This window comes from Pongo abelii, chromosome 22 (assembly GCF_028885655.2).
Source record: "Pongo abelii isolate AG06213 chromosome 22, NHGRI_mPonAbe1-v2.0_pri, whole genome shotgun sequence".
NCBI classification, from domain to species: domain Eukaryota; kingdom Metazoa; phylum Chordata; class Mammalia; order Primates; family Hominidae; genus Pongo; species Pongo abelii.
Genome location: NC_072007.2, coordinates 28,581,791 through 28,606,932, shown reverse-complemented (window position 1 = coordinate 28,606,932; position 25,142 = coordinate 28,581,791).

Sequence of the window (25,142 nt, the reverse complement as noted above, 5' to 3'; positions counted from 1 at the left end):
GCGGGCTCCTGTAATCCCAGCTACTCAGGATGCTGAGGCAGGAGAATCACTTGAACCCGGGAGGCGGAGCTTGCAGTGAGCTGAGATTGCACCGCTGCACTCCAGTCTGGCGACAGAGCGAGACTCCGTCTCAAAAAAAAAAAAAAAAGTAAACTCTATTTAGTGTACTAGTATTGACAACTTCTCTGTTTCTGGCTACTCATCTTTTTGGCATCCCCATGTATGTATTGAAGACTATGGTACTTGCCTAACCAGATTACTCAGTATTCAAAGCTGGTCTAAAACCTCCAGTGAATTTAATGTTAACGTATTTAGAAATGGTTCTCATTCACTAAATTTCAATGCTTTGATTTAATGTTTGCAATGGCAATATTTTCTATTTTCTTTTATACTTCTACACCTTTAGCTCAACATGAAGCTTCTTGTCTTTAACAGATCCACTTTTTAAATAACAAATTAATAGAAACCGACCGACCATAACATCATTTCTTATAATTTATGTGGTTAATTGTATTCAAGATCCAAGTTTTCCACCCCCAATACATATCTTCCTCCTATGTATCCCTATCATTGACAAATCCCATATTTATTTTTCTAAATATAGGTAGTATGTCCTTCCAAATAGAATAATTTTTCTCATATGGGATTAATCCAATTATTTTTATTTTTGTGGACACACTTAAGATGTTGAGTGGTGCTAGAGACAAACACTAAACCATTTAGATTAAATTCATTGTCACCAACTTCAAGCAGACCCTCAGTATTTCTCATCAACCCTACTATATTTTTTCCAATCAGTACTCTCTAGTTCTCAATAACTCTTTATTCTACACCCACCGTATGATTCAAAATTTTCAAACTTCTTCAATACTATTGGGAAATGACTTTGCCTTCACCAGAAAGGGCTTAAATAATTGGGAAGCAATGCTCTTCTCTTCGCATAAGCAAAACCAAAAACTTACCGGAGGAACAAATTTGCATCATGTATGAGGCTTTTTCCTCCACTCAGTTTCTATATCTGATCTACTGCCATCTCAAAGTGACTCAATTCATTATTTTTTCTCCTTTCCAGTGTCTTCAGTATTTCCCATTTCTAAAACTTATTTCCATGAGAATTCAAAAATATTCAAATACCTCTGAAACTGCCCTCTCTTACCACCAAACTCTCTTCCATCCATTGCCATGGGTCTCTCATTTTCCTCAAAGCCTAGGTTTTTGAAAATGATGCTCATAGTAGTTATTTCCATTTTCTTAGTGCTATTCACTTCTCATCCAATTCCCATGAAGATTCTTACTTATTCCACTGAAATTCCTTTCAAAATATTCAAATAGAATGTTAATGTCACTGTGGTTTATAAACATTTTATCCTTTATATTGTTCAAATTATTGCAGTAGTTAATACTACTTGCACTTTATCTTTCTGAAAACACAGATGCCTGTATTAGTCTGTTTTCACACACTGATGAAGACATACCTGAGAGTGGGCAATTTAAAAAGGAAAGAGGCTTAATGGAGAACTCACAGTTCCACGTGGCTGGGGAAGCCTCACAATCATGGCAGAAGGGAAAGAGGAGCAAGTTGCATCTGACTTGGATAGCGGCAGACAAAAAGAGAAAGCCTGTGCAGAGAAAACCCCCTTGTAAAAATCATCAGATCCATGAGACTCATTCACTACCATGACAACAGCAAAGGAAAGACCCGCCCCCACGATTCAATCATCTCCCACTGGGTCCCTCTAACAGCACGTGGGAATTATGGGAGTTACAAGATAAGACTTGGTTGGGGACACAGAGCCAAACCATATCATTCTGCCCCTAACCCTTTCCAAATCTCATATCTTCACATTTCAAAACCAGTTGTGCCTTCCCAACAGTCCCCAAAAGTCTCAACTTATTTCAGCATTAACTCGAAAGTGCAAAGTCTCATCTGAGACAAGACAAGCCGCTTCCACCTATGAGCCTGTAGAATCAAAAGCAAGTTAGTTACTTCCTAGATACAATGGAGGTACAGGCATTGGATAAACACAGCCATTCCAAATGGGAGAAATTGGCCAAAACAAAGGGGCTACAGTCCCCATGCAAGTCTGAAATCCAGTGGGGCAGTCAAATTTTAAAGCTCCAAAGTAATCTCCTCTGACTCCATGTCTCATATTCAGGTCATGCTGATGCAAGAGGTGGGTTTCCATAGTCTTGGACAGCTCTGCCCCTGTGGCTTTGCAGGGTACAGCCTCCCTTCAAGCTGCTTTCATGGGTTGGCATTGAATGTCTGTGGCTTTTTCAGGCACATGCACGATGCAAGCTGTCGGTGGATCTATCATCCTGTGGTCTGGAGGAGGGTGGCCCTCTTCTCACAGATCCACTAGGTGGTGCCCCATTAGGGACTCTGTGTGGGTGTTCCAATCCCACATTTCCCTTTCTCACTGCCATAGCAGAGGTTCTCCATGAGGGCTTCATCCCTGCAGCAAACCTCTGCCTGGGTATCCAGGCGTTTCCATACATCTGAAATCTAGACAGAGGTTCCCAAACCCAATTCTTGACTTCTGTGTACTGGCAGGCTCAACACCACGTGGAAGCTGCCAAGGCTTGGGGCCTCCACCCTCTTAAGCCATGGCCTGAGCTCTAGGTTGGCCCCTTTCAGCCACAGCTGGAGCAGCTGGGATGGAGAGCACCAAGTCCCCAGGCTGAACACAATATGGGGACCCAGGGCCTGGCCTCTGAAATCACTGTTTCCTCCTAGGCCTCCAGGCCTTTGATAGGAGGGGGTGCCATGAAGACCTCTGACATGCCCTGGAGACATTTTTCCCATTGTCTTGGAGATTAACATTCTGCTCCTCTGCAGCCAGCTTGAATTTCTCCTCAGAAAATAGAATTTTCCTTTCCATTGCATTGTCAGGCTGCAAATTTTCTGAATTTTATGTTCTGCTTCCCTTATAAAACCGAATGCCTTTGGCAGCACCCAAGTCACCTCTTGAATGCTTTGCTGCTTAGAAATTTCTTCCCCCAGATTCCCTAAATCATCTCTCTCAAGTTCAAAGTTCCACAAATCTTTAGGGCTTGGGCAAAATGCTGCCAGTCTCTTTGCTACAACATAACAAGAGTCACTTTTACTCCAGTTCCCAACAAGTTTCTCATCTTCATTTGAGACCACCTCATCCTGGACTTTGTTGTCCGTATCACTATCAGCATTTTGGGCAAAGCCATTCTACAAGTCTCTAGGAAGTCCCAAAGTTTCCCACATTTTTCTATCTTCTTCTGAGCCCTCCAAACTGTTCCAGCCTCTGCCTGTTACCCAGTTCCAAAGTCACTTCCACATTTTCAGGTATCTTTTCAATAGTGCCCCATTCTACTGGTACCAATTTACTATATTAGTTCATTTTCACACTGCTGATAAAGACATACTCAAGACTGGACAGTTTACAAAGGAAAGGGGTTTAATGGGGAACTCCCAGCTCCACATGGCTGGGGAAGCCTCACAATCATGGCAGAAGGGAAGGAGGAGCAAGCCACATCTTACATGGATTGTGGCAGGCGGAAAGACAGCTTGTGCAGGGAAACTACCGTTTTTAAAACCATAAGATCTCGTAAGATTCATTCACTATCATGATAACAGAATGGGAAAGACTCCTCTTCATGATTCAGTCATCTCCCACCGATCTCTCCCACAGCGCGTGGGAATTATGGGAGCTACAAGATGAGATTTGTGTGAGGACACAGAGCCAAACCATATCACTACCTTTGTTTTCACGGTTCCACACTGTCCTGGTCTTTATCTTGTATTGAGTAACTCTACTTCACTGCTCTCTGCAAACTCTTCTTCAGCTCTTACCTTCGTTGATGTCCCTCAGAGCTTAATGCTAATCTCTTCTTATTATTCTGAAGATTTCCACTTTCATGACTTTAGAATCTAAATGTATAGCCAGTGGCTACTTTCCTACCTCTCTGCTAACATTGCCAAATATTTATTGCATTTCCATAACTTACAGTAACCTAAAACTCAAATGTCTTCCTACACAGGATGCACCATCTTTTCACCACAACATTTTTCACATTTTTCCTGTGTTTCTATGCCTTCAGTGCATGGCCTCACAATGCAATACAAATAGTTGTTCAGTCAGGATTATGGGAGTTAGCAATTTTCTTTTCTCATTCTCAGACCAACTTCCAGCCAATCACTAAATTATAGTCCATTTTTTTTAATTTGGTGAGACTTGTGTGTGTGTGTGTGTGTGTGTGTGTGTGCGCGCACTCTGTCACCCAGGCTGTAGTGCAGTGGTGCGATCTCAGCTCACTGCAACCTCCACCTCCCAGTTTCAAGCAATTCTCCTGTCTCAGCCTCCCGAGTAGCTGGGACTACAGGTGCCCACCATCACGCCCAGCTAAGTTTTGTATTTTTAGTAGAGACAGATTTTCACTATATTGGTCAGGCTGGTCTTGAACTCCTGACTTTAGATGATCCACCTGCCTTAGCATCTCAAAGTGCTGGGATTACAGGCATGAGCCACTGCTCCTGGCCTTTTTTTTTTTTTAATGTCCAATGTGTAGTTTTCTCCACCTTCCAGACACTGCTCAATATTCTAGGTTACTATCTTCTGAAATATTGATTTTTTTTTACCTCCAGTTTAGATCCTTCATTCTTCTCTCAATATTAAACCATAATGATCTTTCAAAAACACAGATCTGCTCATATAATTTCTCTGATGAACCCTATCCTGACTTTTCACCATCTTGGGTAAATTATGAATGTTTAATGACCACAAAGCCCTTTATTATCTGGCCTCTGCTACCTTGTTCCTCCAATCTGTAAAAAGAAAAACCTTAGACAAATGAATTTAGCAGAGTTTAATTGAACAAAATACGATTTACAAATGGGCAGCCCATGAACCAGAATAGGTTCAGAGAGGCTCCAACCCTGCTGCAGGGTTGCTTTATGGACAGAAAAAGGAAACGGACGTACAGAAAATGGAAGTGAGGTGCAGAAACAGCCGGATTGGTTACAGCTTGGCAGTTAGAACAGTTGGCCACTTTTGATTACCTGAAACTCAGTGATTGGCACAACAGTAGGTTACAGTCTTTTTATACATTAGGTTGAGTTACAGTTCACTATGTATGGAGAAACCTTTAGGCCAAACATATATAAGGAAGCAGCTTTCAGCTAAATTTAAAAAATCCAATTGAACTTGCTTCTAGTTTTCTCTACTTATAACAGTAAAGTACATTTTTAATCCTAATTACTTATGGTAGGAAGAAAGGAAAGCTAAAAATTAATGATCAAAAGATCCAGTGTACTAGCTAGACAAATAACAATAAAATGATCTTTGGAATAAATATAAATATGTAAATATTAAAGTTATACCCTAGAATTAAAACAAAAAATATTAAAAATACAGTAGAAGAGATCAAAAAACAAAAGTTGGATCTTGGAAAACCGAAAAAGAAATGAAAAACACTTTTAAAAATGATTTAAATCACACTAAAAAGACAACACAAATAAACGATATTAGGAATAAAAAATACTGAGAGCTTAAGTATGTCATAATTATAAATGGTGATATTTAAAAGGTAAATAAAAAGAAATAATACATTTATGTCAGTAGATTTGACTGTTGGTTATATATGTAAAAATTACAACTTTTTCTAAACAATTAAAGAGGATATAAAAACTCTTAATTATCTTATAAGATTAAATACTTTGTATCAGAAATCATAAATCACCCATAAGGAACAATTCCATAGCCAGATAATCTTACCATGCAGTTCTATTGAGCATTAAAGATGTAAGTAGCTCTAAATTCCCAAAATTAATCCAAAAAAAAAAAGAAATAGAATTCTCCAACTCATTTTATGTTAGCATAACTTTTAACTCTATACAAGAAAAACAGATCTTGAGAAAAAATTAAAAGCAATTTGTACATACTCATCAAAATTAATGCCACAAAATTAATGCCTCTGAATATATTAGCTAATAAAATCTAAAAATGTATTTCAAAAGATAATATTATAACCAAATGGGAGAGTTCCAGAAATGTAAGGTTTGTACATTAAAAAAAGTAGTATGATTCATAATATTTATAAGTTAATGGAGAAAAATCTAATGATTACGTCAATAGATGCTGAAAAGTCATGTAAAAGTAAAATATCTTAATTATGGTAAAATTTTTAGAAACTAGAATTAGAAAGGAATTCAGTCAATATCATAAGTTATGGCTACAAAAAACAACAATAACAAAAGCAATAATGACAAAAACATCACATTTAATGGTGAAATATTGCCGGAATTCTGTTGATACTGCCTATATATGTAAGTGTGTTTGTCATTTTCACATCTATTGAACATTTTCTGGGATACCACTGCAAGCACAAGATATGAAAAAGTTATGAAATGAGTGAAAGGGAATACCTGATACTTATACATATTTCACAGATGTTATAATCATTTACATAAAAATTAAAAATAATCTATAAGTAAATAATTAGAAACAATTAGGAATTTGGAAAGGAGTCTGAGTAATAAGATCTAACAAGCAAATTTGTTGCATTTATATGTACCTGTCACAGATGAAAAATAAAACTATTATTAAAATAGAAAACTGTAATTATAGTCAAGCATTACCTAACAATGGGGATATGTCCTGAGAAATGCATTGCTATTGTGCAAACATCATGGAATGTACATAAGCAAACCTAAATGGTTTCACGTACTATACACCTAGGCTACATGGCATAGCCTATTGCACCTAGGCTACAAACATGAACAGCATGTTACTGTACTGAATATTGGAGGCAATTTTAACACAATGGTAAGTATTTGTGTATCTAAATATAGTTAAACAAAAAAAGTACACTAAAAATATGATATATAAAATAAAAAAAGGTACACCTGTGTAAGGCACTTACCATAATTGTAGCTTGCAGAACTGGAAGTTGACCTCAATAAGTCAGTGAGTGAGTAGTAATTGACTGTGAAGGCCTAGGACATTACCATACACTGTGGTAGACTCTGTAATCACTGTACACTTGGGCTACCCAAAATTTATTTTAAAAACTTCTTTCTTCAATAATAAATTAACCTTAGCTTACTGTAACATTTTTACTTTGCAAACCTTTTAATTTTTTTTAACTTTTCGACTCTATTATAATAACAGCTTAAAACAAAAACACAGTTGGGTGCAGTGGCTCATGCCTGTAATCCCAGCACTTTGGGAGGCTGAGACAGAAGGATCACGAGGTCAAGAGATTGAGACCAGCCTGGCCAACATAGAGAAAACCCCGTTTATACTAAGAATACAAAAATTAGCTGGGCGTGGTGGCATGTGCCTGTAATCCCAGCTCCTTGGGAGGCTGAGGCAGGAGAATCACTTGAACTCAGGAGGTGGAGGTTGCAGAGAGCCGAGATCAGGCCACTGCACTCCAGCCTGGTGACAGAGCAAGACTCTATCTCAAAATAAATAAATAAATAAATGAACACATTGTACAGCTGTACAAAAATATTTTATTTCTTTATATGTAAATTCTATTTTTTATATTTTTAATCTTTGTTTTACTTTTAAAACTTTCTTGTTAAAAAAGAAGACAAATACAAATACAATAACTTAGGCCTACACAGAGTGAGAGGGCGAGAATCATCAATACTACTGTCTTCTACCTCCGCATCTTGTCCTACCAGAAGGTCTTCACGGATAATAACAGGCATGAAACTGTCATCTCCTATGATAATCCGTTCTTCTGGAATACCTCTTGAAGGATCTACCTGATGCTGTTTTACAGTCAACTTTTTTTTAATAAGTAAGATAACACCCTAAAACTAAGAATAAAAAGTATACCATGGTAAACACATAAACCAGTAACATAGTTGTTGGTTTTCAAGTATTATGTACTGAACATAATTATATGTGCTAAACTTTTATATAACTGGCAGCGTAGTAGGTTTGTATCCACCAGAATTACCATAAACACAATGCTTTGTGCTAAGACACTATGAGAGCTATGACATCAGTAGACAATGATAATTTTTCAGCTTCATTATAATCTTATAGAACCACCATCATATATGCAGTTATGCAGCACAAGACAGGTATTAATTTATCACAAAATATTTTAAAAACAATTAGAAAAACACATAAAATTTTTCTACTTTAGAAGATTTAATTAAATAGAAGGATATACATCTTCATGTGCTGTATTACTATATGAAAGTTTTCTCCAAACTGAGATGTAGACTCAGTGAGATTTCAACTGAATTTCAACTTAATACTGACAGCGTGTGTGTGTGTGTGTGTGTGTGAGTGTGAGAGAGAGAGAGAGTTTCTTAATAAGATAATTCTAAAATTGATGTGGAAGTGCCTTTGACAAGCTATACCTGAAACATACTTCAAGAAGAAAAAGACAATAAGTCTTTGTAAGTTATTTCAATGTCAGCTATCAAAACTCATTGTAAAGCTATATGCAGCTATAAATAGTACATATGGTACTTATACTATATAAATAGTATACTATATAGTATACTACATAGTAATATACTGTATATAAGTATAAATAGACTAATGGAACACAATAAGAAGTCCAGAAACATATGTGTACTTGATCAATAACACAGGAATATTTTATATTTGTAGTGAAAGGGCAGATTTTTCTTAAATAGTCTTGGAAAAATGGGCTAATATGGAAATAAATTAATTTGGATTCATACTTTACACCATAGTCAAAAATCAATTCAAGGGATATTCAATACACTAATGCAAAATACCGCATTAAGAACATTTTTTAAAAACACAAGAAAATATTTTCAAATCTTTAGTGTAGGAAATAATATCTTAAATGTGACTCTGAAAATGCAAATTATAAAGGAAAAGTTAATAAATAATTACAGAAATCTACATATTGCACAAATGTTTCCTAGGCAAATGCATCAATAGTACCATTAAAATTTAAAGTAAAATTGATTTGAGCATAAAGTTACAATTTTTTTTAAATAAAATGCTTTACAGGCCGGGCATGGTGGCTCATGCCTGTAATCCCAGCACTTTGGGAGGCTGAGGCGGGCGGATCAGGACATCAGGAGATCAAGACCATCCTGGCTAACAGGGTGAAACCCCGTCTCTAGGGAGGGTGAGGGAGGAGAGTAGTGTGAACCCGGGAGGCGGAGCTTGCAGTGAGCCGAGATCGCGCCACTGCATTCCAGCCTGGCGACAGAGCGAGACTCTGTCTCAAAAAAAAAAAAAAAAAAAAAAAAGCATTACAATGGAATCTTTAAAAATATTAAATTAGGAGAAGATATTTTTGATCTACATCACAATGTACTTACACCAAGAATATGTAAAGTATTGCTATGATTAATAAGAAAGAAAATTCAGCTTTAAAAAATAAAATTATTAAAAGTGTCATACATGTATTAAATCATAAAATGATGTGATAAAAATGAATTTCTGTTCAATTAAATTGAGAGATTCATTTTAAAATTCTGAGATACAATTTTATTATGTTATTCAACACGTTTTAAAGATCTAGGTATTTGTTCTCATGCTGCTAATAAGGACACACTTGAGACTGTGTAATTTACAAAGAAAAAAGGTTTAATTGACTCATAGTTCAGCATCGTGGGGGAGGCCTTAGGAAACTTACAATCCTGGTGGAAAAGGAAGCAAACATGTCCTTCACATGGCAGCAACAAAGAGAAGTGCAGAGCAAAAGGGGGAAAAGCCTGCTATAAAACCATCAGATCGCCTGAGAACTCACTATCACCAGAACAGCAGCATGGGAGTACCGGACCTCATGATTCAATTACCTCACACTGCGTCCCTCCCACTACATTTGGGGATTATGGGAACTACAATTCAAGATGAGATTTGGCTGGGGACACAGCCAAACCATATCAATCTACAATATTAAATTTTAGGTTGGTGCAAAAGTAATGCATTTTTTGCCATTGCAGATAAAAGCAAAAACCACAATTACTTTACACAATTGCAGATAACAGCAAATTTTACACAATTTTACAGCAAATTTTACAGCAAATTTACACAATTGCAGATAACAGCAAAAACCACAGCAAGGAGAGCTTTTGTACACAGCTATGTAAAGAGTAGGCTAGGAAATGTTCTTGGAATAATACTTTAACAACTCTTAGTAAAGTGGAGCAATTCCACTTGTAAGTATTTGGTTGACATAAATTTATGCATGTGTATTCTGTTGAAAGCACAATATAATTCATAGTGCCATTGTTTATATTAGTAAGATACTGAGGACATCCCAATATCCATCAAGACTAGAATGAGAAGATATTTTTGCTATATTGATACAGTAGAGTAGTATTCAGAACTGAAAATGAACTATATAAAACTATACAGAGCAACAAGGTGAAAATAACAGAATACATAAAGTATGATTGAACTTACACAAAATTTAAAGCCATGCCATACCTAACAATGAGTGCCTCAGAAAAAAATGCATGAGTGAAAAACTGAAAAAAATCAGAATGATTAAAGGAAAAAGAAGGATAGTGTTTAACCCTGGTGAGGAGGAAGAATATATTATCAGAGAAAGGGACTGACATCCACATAAGGGGTATCTTAATTTGGATGAGGAATTCCTTGGTGTTCATTTTATTCTTATTAACAACACTAGGTTTTATATAGCTGTGTGTATGTGTGTGTGTGTGTGTGTGTGTGTGTGTGTGTGTGTTTAGTGTGTTTAACATCATTATAGACTTGGCCAAGTTAAAAAGACCACTTTCCAAAAGAGTTAGAATCAGATAATGCTCAATTTTAGTAGCACTTTTGGTTTTCCATTTTCAAATATATGCTGCAGAATTAAATTATATTATGTATTCTCTTAATGAAGATGGGGTGAAGAAGCTCAATCATATATTGTTTTTTTTTTCTTTGTATTTCTTTGATCTTCCTATTGGCAGGATTTGGAACTAATAGCTTTAGGGATGGAAGAACACAATTTGGCAAATGTAGCACTTACTCAAATAGCATAAATTTGGAGTTTAAAATTGAACTCACGCTTGTCGAGGTTCAAGTTCCATTTGTTAATAGAGAAAATCAATTTCTCATTCAAGAGACGAGGCTTATTTTTGCTAAGATTTCAAAAGGATTTAACACATTCTGTGTGAAAAATATTTGAGTAATTGAGTTAGTAAATACTCAAATATTAATAAAATTACTCAATAATTAATAATTACTCAAATAAGGAAAAAATAAAAGTATTCTCCAATTTTAAAGTACCCAATGCATCTCTCATACTACTAAGGACTTATGATCTGATTACAGTCCAGTAGTCAGTTGCCTATACCTTAATTAAGACCACTGGCATTGGAGGAAAGTAAAAATGGACATTTTAGATTGTAATTTTCATTTCCAAGCTCTAGCCCCCAAATCATCAAATATTAAAAGAATATAATATATCTCAAATGTATCTAAAATACCATTTTATATATCTCATTGTATCTCAAATGGTATTTTGGATACATTTGAGATATATTTGAGACATATTGTATTCCAAACACAAAAGAAAATCATCTTATAATTTAATATTCAACATAAATATTCAATTGTTGAGGCAATTGAACAGAGAAGGTAACTATTTTTAATTCAAAAGTAAAATTAGTAAGCAATTCAAAAAAAAATTTAAGTCATTCTAACGAGTGTATAACAAATAAGAAATTCAAAGTTGCCACTCTTTTCCCATAGAAAACCATGTAGTTCTAATAGTCATGTTTATTTCTTCCATGCTTTACAATGTTTTCAATATTAAAGCCTCTCAAAGGCTTTAAACAATGACTTTTATGCTCACAAACTTAGGATATTGAGTTCTTATTAATACCACTTAGATGTATCTGTAGGGTACCTACCCAGAGAAATCATTCATGGCTGTAACCTAAGGACTGAAGAAACATTTCAGCCTAGAAAAAAAAAAATGGTCAAGATTCGTGAAGGAGGGAAACTGAACAGCAGCTCTAAGCTGAAAATTCAATTTCTAAAACCTTAAGATAGAAAACTGATCTAGCGAAAGTGTTTTAAAGCATAAAATCTTAGCAAGTTAAGACTGTAGAAAAATTAATATTCTTGAACCCTGGGCACTTGACTCAGGAAAAACCCAGACAGCTATAAGACAGGGTGTCAAATCTGATATCAAGTATTAATAATATAAAATTGAATGAGTCCCTCGATCAACAATCATTTAGTGATTGTCTCCTAGTGTAATGGATTATGTTAAATTTAGGGATTCTAAGGACAAAACTCAAACTTTGCCCTCAAAAGAATGATGGATTTTTTTTTTTTTGGTAAATAATTTCCTTCATTCACAATATAGAAACTAATAGAACTAATAAGAACTAATATGCAGAGTGATTTAAAAATATAAATCAAAGCTCTAACTCATTCTGAGCTAGAGGGTTAAAAATAAAAATATGAGCCTCGAAGTACAAGTATAATGGTGTCCACAGGTAAGACACGAAAATTATTACCACTACTGCTAAGAGTATCCACAAAGGACAAGAAGTAGAAGAAAAAGTAGCCAGGAATGGGTCATTACGAGAAAGGGGGAAACATTTGAGAACATGACAGATGATAAGCCTAAAATTATAGGACCAAAATATAAAGGTTTTGTTAGAAATGTTACAGGCTTTTATGTTTATTTGGAAAGCAATGTGAAATTCCTGAATACATTTATGTAAGGAGAGAAAATGATTTGATTATGATATTAAAGAGATGACTCTGTCAGCAATATGGATATCTGGTTTGTATTTAGGAAGACTCTAAGATGGAGAAAATATTTACATCTGTTCCCAGCAAGAAATAATGTGGTCTTCAGAAAAAGATGGAAATAAACACATTTTAAAATAAATTTTGAAGGCAAAATCAATAAGATCTAGTAAAAATTTTAATATGGGGAAAGAGACAATATAAAGTGAAGGATGATTTCAGGTTTGTGACTCACTTGTTAAGAAAGTTAAACATATTTCCCCTAACCCTGCCCCACTCAATTTAATACATGGTCCCATACAGGAGTTCACTCAGTGAAGTATACAATTTGATAGAATAGGAGAATTACAACTTACAGCCAAATCGATGCAGCATATTCCGTGATTCACAGAAACACATTGTTAAAGTTATTAGCATGTTACCGGCCTTGCAGGTATTTAGACTAATGTGCTGTCAATAAGAGCAGACCCAAATATTCTAGAGTTGCATTTCCTGTGATATAAATTAAAATAGGTAGCACATATTATGCCCTTATTGTGTGCCATAAACTATTCTACTCTCTTTACATCCATTAACATACTTAATTCTCTACACATCCCTACTAGATAAGTACCATTATCTTCTCCAGTTGATACATGAGGTAACTAAGACATAATGAAATTACAGTCTTCCAAGAGCATGTGACTGCTACCAGAATTCAAGTCTAGCCAACCAGGCTGCAGTGTTTTTTCCTTGCTCTTCATACTTAGTTCCTTTGATTTGCATATATTTCTTTGTCTAAGAGAATTTTAATGGGTAAAAGTGATAAATTCACACTGATAAAGATAGTAAGGAATGTCATGACTCCTGAACTATCAGCCACAGCTTTAAATTTCTTTTTCATTTCAGTTTATTGATGAAATTGTTGTTCAGTAGATAAATGCAGTTTAAGTATCATCAGGCAAATAGTGCATAATAATCTCACTTATATGTGAAAGTAGAACTCACAGAAGTGGAGAGTAGAAAAGTGGTTATCAGGGACTGGGGGCATGGAGAATGGGGAATTCAGAAGATTTTGGTTAAAGGATACGAAATTTATTCATTTATTTATTTTGATACAAAGTCTCACTCTGTCACACAGGCTGGAGTGCTGTGGCATGATCTTGGCTTACTGCAGCCTCTGCCTCTCAGGTTTAAGCAATTCTCGTGCCACAGCCTTCCGAGTAGCAGGGATTACAGGTGTGCGCCACCATGCCCAGCTAATTTTTGTATTTTTACTAGAGATAGGGTTTTGCTATATTGTCCAGGCTGGTCTTCAATTCTTGGCCTCATGTGATCCTGCCTTGGCCTTCCAAAGTGCTGGGATTGTAGGCATGAGCCACTGTGCCTGGCCACAGGACATGAAATTTAAATTAGAGGGGAGGAGTAATTTTGCAAGATCTATTGTGCAACATGATAACTATAGATAATAGCAATGTATTGTGTATTTAAAGATTGCTCATAGTAGATCTCAAATGTTCTCATTACAAAAATAAAATGATAGTTATGTCAGGTACTAAATATGCTAACTAGCTTGATTTCACCATCCATAATATAAACATGTATTAAAACATACATATTTATGTACATATACCATAACTATATAAAATTTCCTTTTTCAATTAAAAAATAAATATTTAAAAAGTATAACCAGACAGTTTGAAGCTGAACACCTTTCCCATTCTAACTGGCAAGGAAAGGTAGAAAAGACCACTTGTGTTTAAAGAAATACACTTGCAAAAATTGGAAAAGTCAATAATTGCTAGATGTTACAAAAGTATCCAAATTTAAGTGAATTTCACACCGTGGAAAGCCATTTTCCACTAGGTGACAAAGTGGTTCTGCTATGGTTATATTTGTATAAATCAAAATTCAGTAGCAATTGACAACCCTAGGGACACTGGAATATTTCTTTTTGCTTTTGCAACAGAGGCATCACAAATTGCATGTATTTTATCTAATTTGAGGTGAATTCTTGCAGACTTGATACAACAGTCTTGGAATGTTTGCAGATATATTCCAATTATATTTCTGCCCTGGAGTAGGAAGATGTCTTAAAAAATAGATGGTAGCATCATGTTGGAAAATGTGATACTGGTTTAAAAAAGTTTAGAAATTTGACTTTTTTTTTTTATCTTGTATTGTTGGGAATAGCCCTGAAAAAGCCTTGTGCCTGAATTTCCAATCTTCAGAAATCATTTATCATTCAGTTCTCAGTAGTACTTTCAAAGAAAGAAAATGTTAATAAATCAGTGGAAACTTTCAGATTAGTGCTAACAAATGCTTCTCCTTCACTTCTCAGCAAAAATGATGCAAACTTCTTAGGTGATTTAATTTCATTATTGCAAAGAGATAGTTTTAATCCACTTCTGAGAGGGATGGGAATATTGATACGATGCAAAAGATAGAAACGTAGTGGAGAAGTATGATAGCCACAGGGAAAAGCTGCCGCAGGGCCATTTGTGCTTCCACTGAACCCAACACTCTTGAATTGAAGTCAGTGTCTTAATTAATTCAGTAGCATGTGGCAATTCAGCCTCTAAGAAGGCTGATTCTGAATCTGTATCTGATAAAATAAACCCAGAGGTTGTCTGCACTATTCTTGAAAAAAAAATATGGTTTTAGGAATCATTGCAATCTTAAGTAGATTTGAGAAACTCCAGCTTAAAACTATCAAAGTTATATCAATTTTACTTAGCATGCTCTGGAAAAACCTGGCATAATAAACAAATAGCATAATTTCATGTTGTTTATAACTTCTAGCAAGCTATTTGAGATCTGTGACAACAGATGTTTAGCAAAAACCACAATTACTTTTGTACCAACCTAATATATAGTCTTAATAAATATCAAATGTTTTTTAAGAGGCCATTTTGCCATTTTTGAGGTCTCCACAGATAATCAGAGCTACTAGCTTCAAAATAGTATTAGTTTCTTGCTCTCCTTAATACTTACAAAACATAAGTGTTTTTTTCATGCCAACAATGACAACTGGATAAAACATTAAACATTGTTTATGTATTCTTTTCCTAGGATATAACCCTACATCCTAAATCACAATAAATAAATTTGGTTTTTACTTCACTGAGCCAAGAAACATTGTGATATGGTTTGGCTGGGTCCCCAACCAAATTCTCATCTTCAGTTGTGGTTCCCATAATCCCCACGTGTCATGGGATGGTCCCCATGGGCGGTAGTTGAATCATGGGCGTGGTTACCCCCATGTTGTTTTCATGGTAGTGAGTTCTCACGAGATCTGATGGTTTTATAAGGCACTTTCCACCTTTCGCTTGCCACGTCTATCTCCTGCCTCCTTCTGGCGAAGGACATGTTTACTTCCCCTTCCACCATGATTGTAAGTTTCCTAAGCCTCCACAGCCATGCAGAACTGTGAGTCAATTAAACCTCTTTTCTTTATATTACCCAGTCTTGGGTATGTCTTCATTAGCAGTGTGAGAACAGATTAATATACATTCCTTGAAGACTCTGTCTTTCTCCAGCTCCACATTCACATGTTTTGTTTTTCAAAATCTCTGTTTATCAAAGAATGGTACCATCTGGAACTAGAGATAATAAAGAGACCAACATTAGAAGATGCTTTTAGAGTTACTGTTGGCAAAACTGTACTGAAATTTTTGGTAAAATAATATCTCAAAGAAATAAAAATCAGTAGCCTCCTTTAGACATTCTCTTTGTAAGAGGATTCCATTTTCTTACAAAATAAAGCAATATAGTCTGCCTTGTAACTAAAGAGAATTACTTCGTTCATTGTTCAAGGGACTTTTAACAAATAATTCTTATTTATTATAGAAGACTGTGCACAGTAATACAAAATTATAATAAAATAAAAACTTTTCTACAGTGGTAATCATGTAAAAAAGATGATTTTAATCCGCAAAATAATAATTAAATTACAAAATAGAATATAAATGGTGTTAAAGTATCACCAACAGTTCTATGAATGTCTCAAAAAGGAACAATAGCTCTTGGGGTCTTTCCCAAGGTAATACCTGTATTGAATTTGCCCTTCAAAATTCAGGGAAAAGCATTCCAGGACAAGGTAATAAATTAAAACAGAGGTTTGTGTACCAGAAAAAGAAAGATAAGAGGTCTTTAAAGTTTGCTCGTTTATCACAGTGGGTGTGTGTTTATCACATAAGGAATGTGAAGGGAATGTTTATATCAGAGAGTTAGTAAGAGTATGAAGAATTTGAAATTAACAAGAAATGAAAAGCACTGTATGTGTGTTTTTATGTGTACATATGTATGTATGCTGAGTGGTGAAGAGGTTTGATAAAGGTTATAACACTAAGAAGTACCAAGCACTAATTTGGTAAATATATAGATCAAATTAGATGAGAGGTAATAGACAAGAACATATCAAGGAAGCTATGTCATAATAATACTTAGTATAATAACAATGAATTTGGCAAAGGAAAAAAAAAGTCAAGAGAGCCATAATGGATGTGGAGAGACAGAGGAAAAGGCACATGTTTGATGAGATGGGAATAGTGAAGTACTGCTCAAACATTATTTTTTAATTTGACATTAAGTCATCACTTTTTGTATAAATATAAAGTTCTTAAACATATGGCTATAGGCACAGAAAGAGAAATCCATAAGTACAATGAAGCTTAAAATAATACTGTCTCTAAGATTGCATTATTAGTTACATTTGTTCTCCATTACTGACATTAATTAGGTTTTGACTAAATCATTAGAACTAACTATTATATTTACGTATGACTACTAGAGAATATTAGAAAAAAAATATTCCCCCATGATTTTAGTCTTACTCACTGTTTCCAATTTAAAATCATCACAGGTCAAACTGTATGGACATAGTGAACCTTCCCCCTCAAGTCAGCAATAGCATTAGAATCAGAAAATTGACATCACCTAGTGAACAGAGTCAAGTGCTGCAGTAGCAGCAAATTTAACACATACATTCAAAGTCTAGATGTCAATGGTACAAAAATATCATCGACCAAGCTGTCCTCTTTTACAAATAGGATAACTGCTAGTTTCTTTTAAATTACTATCCTTTGGTGGCCTTATATAACAAGTTCAATGACCTAAGTTCTGACCTTACAATTCGGACACACTGCAGAAGGAAGATACCAAAGACATACAACAGTTTCCAGACACAAAATTCACTTTCACCTTCAATTAACAGGATATGGAGGACATTAACCAGTATGTGACCCTGAGATAATGATTTGATATCACTTATGCTTGCTTTATGAAAATATATTAGGGAACAGCTAGAATGTCTTATCAACCTCTGAGCAAATAAAGAGAAGGTTCTCAGGGAAGATTATTTCAACCTAGTGTTGAAAAGCAATTTGAAGTTAATTGCCCAATCTTGAGACAGGATTACTAGTTCCTCAGTCTCCAGGGCAGAAGTTGAATCTTAATGGAGAAGGGATATTACTCCAGAAGGAAGTGTAATGACTGTCCTTGGTGAATCTGTGATTGCGGAAGCAATGATCGTTTAAATGACGCGTAATCCTCCAGAGAGGAACTCTCTGATCCAGAACTTCGTAATGAAAGTTAGATCAGGGACAGAACCATCTCAGTTCCCTCCCTTGCTAATATTTCTAATGCTCAGGGAAGATTCAGAAACAGGTGGTCTTCAAGCTGAAGAAATTCTCATAATGAATGAGCACAATCACCACAAGGACATGATACAATGGGCTTAGTAGAAGCAAGTATCCACAAAGGGCTATCGGGTTTGTAGTTGACTCTTGAACAACATGGGTGAACACACTGACCTCCACACCATCAAAAATATGCATGAAACTTTTAAGTCTTCCCAAACTTCCCTATTAATAGCCTATCATTGACCAGAAGCCTAACCTATACTATAAACAGCATGTTAACAAATATTTTATGTTATATGTATTATATGCTGTATTCTTATAAATTACTTATAAAGTAAGCTAAAGAAAAGAAAATGTTATTAAGACAATCATAAGCAAGAGAAAATATACTTACTGTTCACTAAATGAAAGGGAATCACCCTAAAGGTATTCATCCTCATTGTGATTAGTCTGAAAAGGAGGAGGAAAAGGAAGGATTTATCTTGGTGACTCAGGGATGGCAGAGAAAAAAAATCACACATAATGGTACCTGTGCAATTCAAACCTGTGATCTTCAAGCATCTACTATATATTTATATGTATGTAAACTATACATATTTTATATATATGTTAAATATATTTAATCAATCCAATGGGAGCAGAAGCCAGTGACATTTGGGATACATAGGAAATATTGTATAATTGCATGCTACATAACAGTAAATGAACTTTAAGAAAGTTTCATTTTGATGCACTGTTGCTAATATGTGTTGAAGTTTTGCTTAAAATTTTTTTATGTACCTAAAAAGGAATTTTCTCAGATTCTCTGGGCCAAAGAAGTGTAACATTTCAATATTTCTTGAGCACAGGATCATCTCTATTGCCAAATTGTGAGATAAATGAAGTTGAATTCCCTACACAGCTACAGTTTACTATTCATAAACATCTCAATAATCATTTGAAACAGTGATGTGTGACATCGGTTATATCTCTGACAGCATCCTCCATTCTTTAATTCTCTTATAGTTAAATGATCAGAGTTCATCATTTGATTAAAAAATGACTGAAGGGATCCATCTTTACACATTACCTGTTTTCATATGAAGAAAATTATTTAATTTTCTCTCTTAAGTGAAATATTTTTCTTATTATGATCCATGAAAGGTTCAATAGGTGATATATTATAAATGATATGTATTATAAAGTTTAAAAATATTGAGTTAAATGTATTTAATTATTCTAATATAATTTAAATTTTGAATGAAATAATTTTAGTATAAATATATTAACTAATTTTTTCTTAATTTTATGTTTATGAGAAATTTGCATTCCACTGAGATTTATGACTTCTTAGCTAACTGTACTTACTATTGATTGTGATTATTTTGTTTTGTTTTATTTTTGATCCAGTGACTTCCTCCTTCTAAACATATCTCTAAATATTGCACATACAACTCACTCTTTATTCTAAGCAAAGAATTTTATAAATTTGCCATCTTATTGATATTTCAGCATTTCTGAATTTTGAGTAATAAATATCTGAAAGGATACTAAAGGTGTGATATTTGGGGAGAAATTATGCTGACAAGACAAAATTTCAGTTAAACCTAGTTAAGATTTATTTACAAAAGATTTCAAGTTTTAATTTGTTGATATGTATTGTGATTCTTAAAGGCAGCATAGATTGTGCATAATTGTGCAAAATATTTGAGGAATTCCGTTTTTACAGGGCCTCTTGAAGAATGGTTAGTCACTAAACATACTTTACGAAGTAATACATGATTGTAGTACTCATTTTATTTATTTAATTTTTCCTTTTTTGCAAGAAAAAGATATGAATATATGAACTAACAGAATACAACATTATGACATTTTTTAAATATACGTGTAAATATTTGAATAATACTTGTAACTAAAGTTAAAGGAAGCATAAAAATAATAGTATAAAATATTACACAATTCCTCACAATTTTTTTCAAAATAGAGCCTGATGAATATTCACTTGTTTTGTTCTCCATCAAATACTAATTAAAATCTTTGAATAAAAGGCTTAGGAATCATGATATTCAGAGGTATTTAATTTCCTATATACAATTAATGAATATTTTACATTTGTGAAAGGTAATAAATTATTTCATCACCCAGGTATTAAACCTAGTACCCATTTGTTATTTTGTCTGATCTTTTCTTTCCTCCCACCTTCCACCTTCCAATAAGCCCCACTGTGTGTTGTTCCCCTCTATGTGTCCATGTGTTCTCATCATTTAGCTTCCACATACGAGTGAGAATATATGGTATCTGGTTTTCTGTTGCTGCGTTAGCTTGCTAAGGATAATGGCTTCCAGCTTCATCCATGTCCCTGAAAAAGACATGATCTTGTTCTTTTTTACAGCTATGTAGTATTCCATTGTGTATATGTACCACATTTTTTTATCCAGTCTATTACTGATGGGCATTTGGGTTGATTCCACATCTTTGCTATTGTAAATAGTGCTGCAATGAACATACATTTGCGTTTATCTATATAATAGAATAATTTATATTCCTTTGGGTATATATCCAGTAATGGGATTTCTGGGTAGAATGGTATTTCTAACTTCAGGTCTTTGAGGAATCGCCAGACTGCCTTCCACAATGGCAGAACTAATTTACACTCCAACCAACAGTGTGTAAGTGTTCCTTTTGCTCCACAACCTCACCAGCATCTGTTATTTTTTGTTTTTAATAATAGCCATTCTCGCTGGTTTGAAATGATATCTCATCATGGTTTTGATTTTCATTTCTCTAATGATCAGCGATGTTGAGCTTTATTTCATATGATCGCTTTTTTTATATGATTTCATATGTTTCATATGTTTCATTTATTTCATATGATGAAGACATGTATGTCTTCTTTTGAAAAGTGTTGTTCATATCCTTTGCCCACTTTTTGATAAAGTTGTTTGTTTCTTTTTCTTGTAAAATTGTTTTCAGTTTTTTATAGTTCTCCATTGCTCGTTGATGTCAGGTTTGTTGAAGATTAGATAGTTGTAGGTGTGTGGTCTTACTACTGAGTTCTCTATTCTGTTCCATGGGTCTAGATGTCTGTTTGATATAGTTTGGCTGTGTCTGCACCCAAATCTCATCTTGACTTGTAGCTCCCATAATTCGTACGTGTTGTGGGAGGGACCCAATGAGAGATAATTGAATCGTGGGAGCAGTTTCCCCCACACTGTTGTTGTGTTAGTAAATAAGTTTTCTGAGATCTGATGGTTTTATAAGGGGAAACCCCTTTTGCTTGGTTCTCATTCTGTTTCTTGCCTGCTGCCATGTAAGATGTGCCTTTCACCTTCTGTCATGATTGTGAGGTCTCCCCAGCCACGTGGAACCATGAGTCCATTAAACCTCTTTTTCTTTATAAATCACCCAATCTCGGTTACATCTTTATCAGCAGTGTGAAAATGGACTAATAAGCTCTTTTTGTACCAGTACCATGCTGTTTTGGTTACTGTAGCCCTGTCATATAGTTTGAAGTTGGGTAGCATGATGTCTCCAGCTTTATTCTTTTTGCTTCCAATTGCGTTGGCTATTCAGGCCCTTTTATGGTTCCATATGAATTTTGAAATAGTTTTTTTTCCAGTTGTGGGAGGAATGTCAGTGGTAGTTTAATAGACATAACACTGAATCTATAAATTGCTTTGGGCAGTATGGCCATTTTAACAATATTGAGCCTCCTATTCATGAGCATGAAATATTTTTTCATTTGTTTGTGTCATCTCTGATTTCTTCCAGTAGTGGTTTGTAATTTTCCTTGTAGAGATCTTCACCTCCCTAGTTGGCTGTTTTCCTACATATTTTATTCATTTTCTGACAATTGTGAATGGGAGTTCATTCATGATTTGGCTCTAAGCTTGACTGTTGTTGGTGTGTAGGAATGCTAGTGATTTTTGCACATTGATTTTGTATCCTGAGACTGCTGAAGTTGCTTAACAGCTTAAGAAACTTTTGGGCTGAAACTATGGGGTTTTCTAGATATAGAATCATGTCATCTGCAAACAGAGACAGTTTGACTTCCTCTCTTCCTATTTGAATATGATTTATTTCTTTTTTCTTGTCTGATTGCTCTGGCCAGAACTTTCAAAACTGTGTTGAATAGGAATGGTGAGAGAAGACATCCTTGTCATGTGCCAGCTTTCAAGAGGAATGCTTCTAGCTTTTGCCCAATCAGTTTGATTTTGGCTGAGGGTTTGTTATAGATGGCTCTTATTATTTTGTGATATGTTCCTTCAATACTTAGTTTATTGAGAATTTTTAACATGAATAGATAGTGAATCATATCAAAAGACTTTTCCCCATCTATGGGGACAACTATGTGGTTTTTGTCTTTGGTTCTGTTTATGTGATGAATCATATTTATTGATTTGTGTATGTGGAACCAAACTTCCCTCCCAAGGATAAAGCCTATTTGATCATAGTGGATAGGCTTTTTAATGTGCTGCTAGATTAGGTTTGCCAGTATTTTGTTGAGGATTTTTGCATTGATTTTCATCAAGGATATTGGCCCAAATATTTATTTTTGTTGTTGTATCTCTGCCAGATTTTGGTATCGGAATGTTGCTGGTCTCAGAATGAGTTAGAGAGAAGTCCCTGCTCAATTTTTTGGAATAGTTTCAGTATTAATGGTACCAGCAGACTTTATAATTTAGAGGAGTTATAGCTTCAAAGCAAAATAATTGAGAGGACAGTACAGATATTTTTTATATACCATCTGCCAATAAAAATGCATAGCCTCCCACATTATCAACACCCATTCCCCCAAGTCCATGGTTTACATTAGACTTTACTCTTTGTGCTACACATTCTACAGGTTTGATCAGACATATAATAACATGTATCCATCATTATGGTATCATAGAGAATATTCTCACCACTTTACATATTCTCTATATTCTGCCTATTCATCCCTCCCTCCTCCCTGAACTCCGGAAATCACTGATTTTTTTTACTGTCTTTATAGTTTTTCCTTTTCCAATGTCTTATAGTTAGAACTATACAATATGCAGCCTTTTCAGATTGGTTTCTTTAACTTTGTAACATACAGTTAAGTTCCTTCCATGTCTGTTTATGGTTTGATAGTCCATTTCTCTTTAATGCTGAATAATATTGCATAGCCTGGATATACCACAGTTTATACATTCACCTACTGAGGAATATCTTGTTTACTTCCAATTTTTGACAATTATAAATATAGCTGCTATAAACATCCATGTGCAGGTTTTTATATGGACATTAAGTTTTTATTCTTTCGGATAAATACCAAAAAACACAATTGCTTGTATCTCACTATTGTCTTAATTTGTATTTCTCTTATGACATATGATGCAGAGAATCTTTTCAAATGCTTTTTTGACATACATGTATCTTTTTTACTTAAGTGTCTGTTAAGGTCTTTGGCCAACTTTTAAATTGGGTTTGGTTTTTTATTGGGTTTTAAGGGATGTGTGCATATTTTGAATAAAAATCCTTTATCAGATGCATCTTTTGCAAATTATTTTTCCCCAGTATGTTGCTTGCCTTCTCCATCTCTTGGCATTATGTTTTGCAGAACAGAAGCTTTTAATTTTAATAAACTTCAGCTTATCAAGTTTTTCTTTTCTTCATCATGTCTTTCCTGTTGTAGCTCAAAATTCATCACCATACCCAAAGTCATGTAGGTTTTCTCCTATGTCCTCATATAGGAGTTTCATAGTTTGAATTTTATATTTAGGTCTAAGATCCATTTTGAGTTAATTTTGGTGAAAGATGTAAGGAGGCTTAGTCTGTTTTGTGCTGCTATAAAAGAGTAATTGATAATGAGTAATTTAAAAAGAACAGAAATTTTTTCTCTTAGTTCTGGATGCTGGGAAATCCAAGACCTAGATACCATCAGGTTAGGGCCTGGTCTCTTGATTCCAAGATGGCTCCTTGAATGGTGCATCCTCTAGAGGAGGGGAACTCTATGTTTTCACATGGAAAAAGAGCAGAAGAGAGAGAACCTACTTTCACAGTCTGTTTCTGAAACTATTTATGAGGCCAGAGTTCTCATGACCTAAACATCTCTCATTAGGCCCTACTTCTCAACATTGTTGCATTTGAGATTGTTTCCAACACAGGCATTTCTGAGGACACATTAAAACAAACCATAGCATTCTACCCCTGGCCCCAAAATTCATGTTCTTCTCACATGCAAAATACATATATTCCATCCTAAAAGTCTTAACTTGTTGCAGCCTCAATTCTAAGTCCAAAGTCTCATCTAAATCAGATATGCATGAGTCTTAAGGCATGATTTATCCTCAGGCAAATGTCCCTCTAGCTATAAGCCTGGGAAATCAAACAGGTATTTCCAAAATACAATGATGGGACAGGCACAAGATAAACATTCCCATTATAAAAGGGAATATTAGGAAACAAGGAAAAAGAAACAGGTCTTAAATAAATCCAAAAGCCAACAAGGTAAACAACATTAACTCTTAAGGCTTCAGAATAATTTTGACTTCATGTCTTACCTTCTGGATATCCTGGAGTGGGGGTTTGGCCTCCAAGGACCCAGGCAGTCTCAGCCCCATGACATTGCTGAATGCAACCCACACAGCTCTCTAGGATTGCCTTTGGGTGCTTGAGATTTCCCAGGCTGGCACTGCAGGTTGGTGCCTCTACAGTTCTGCAGTCTCAGGAGCAGCTCTTCTCCCATACCTCCACTAGGCATTGCCCTAGAAGGAACTCTCTGCAGTAGTTCTGACCTCAGAGTGCCACTGGGCATTGCCCTAGTGGGAGCTCTGTGTGGCATTCTTTGAAATCTACATGAAGAGACCCATGC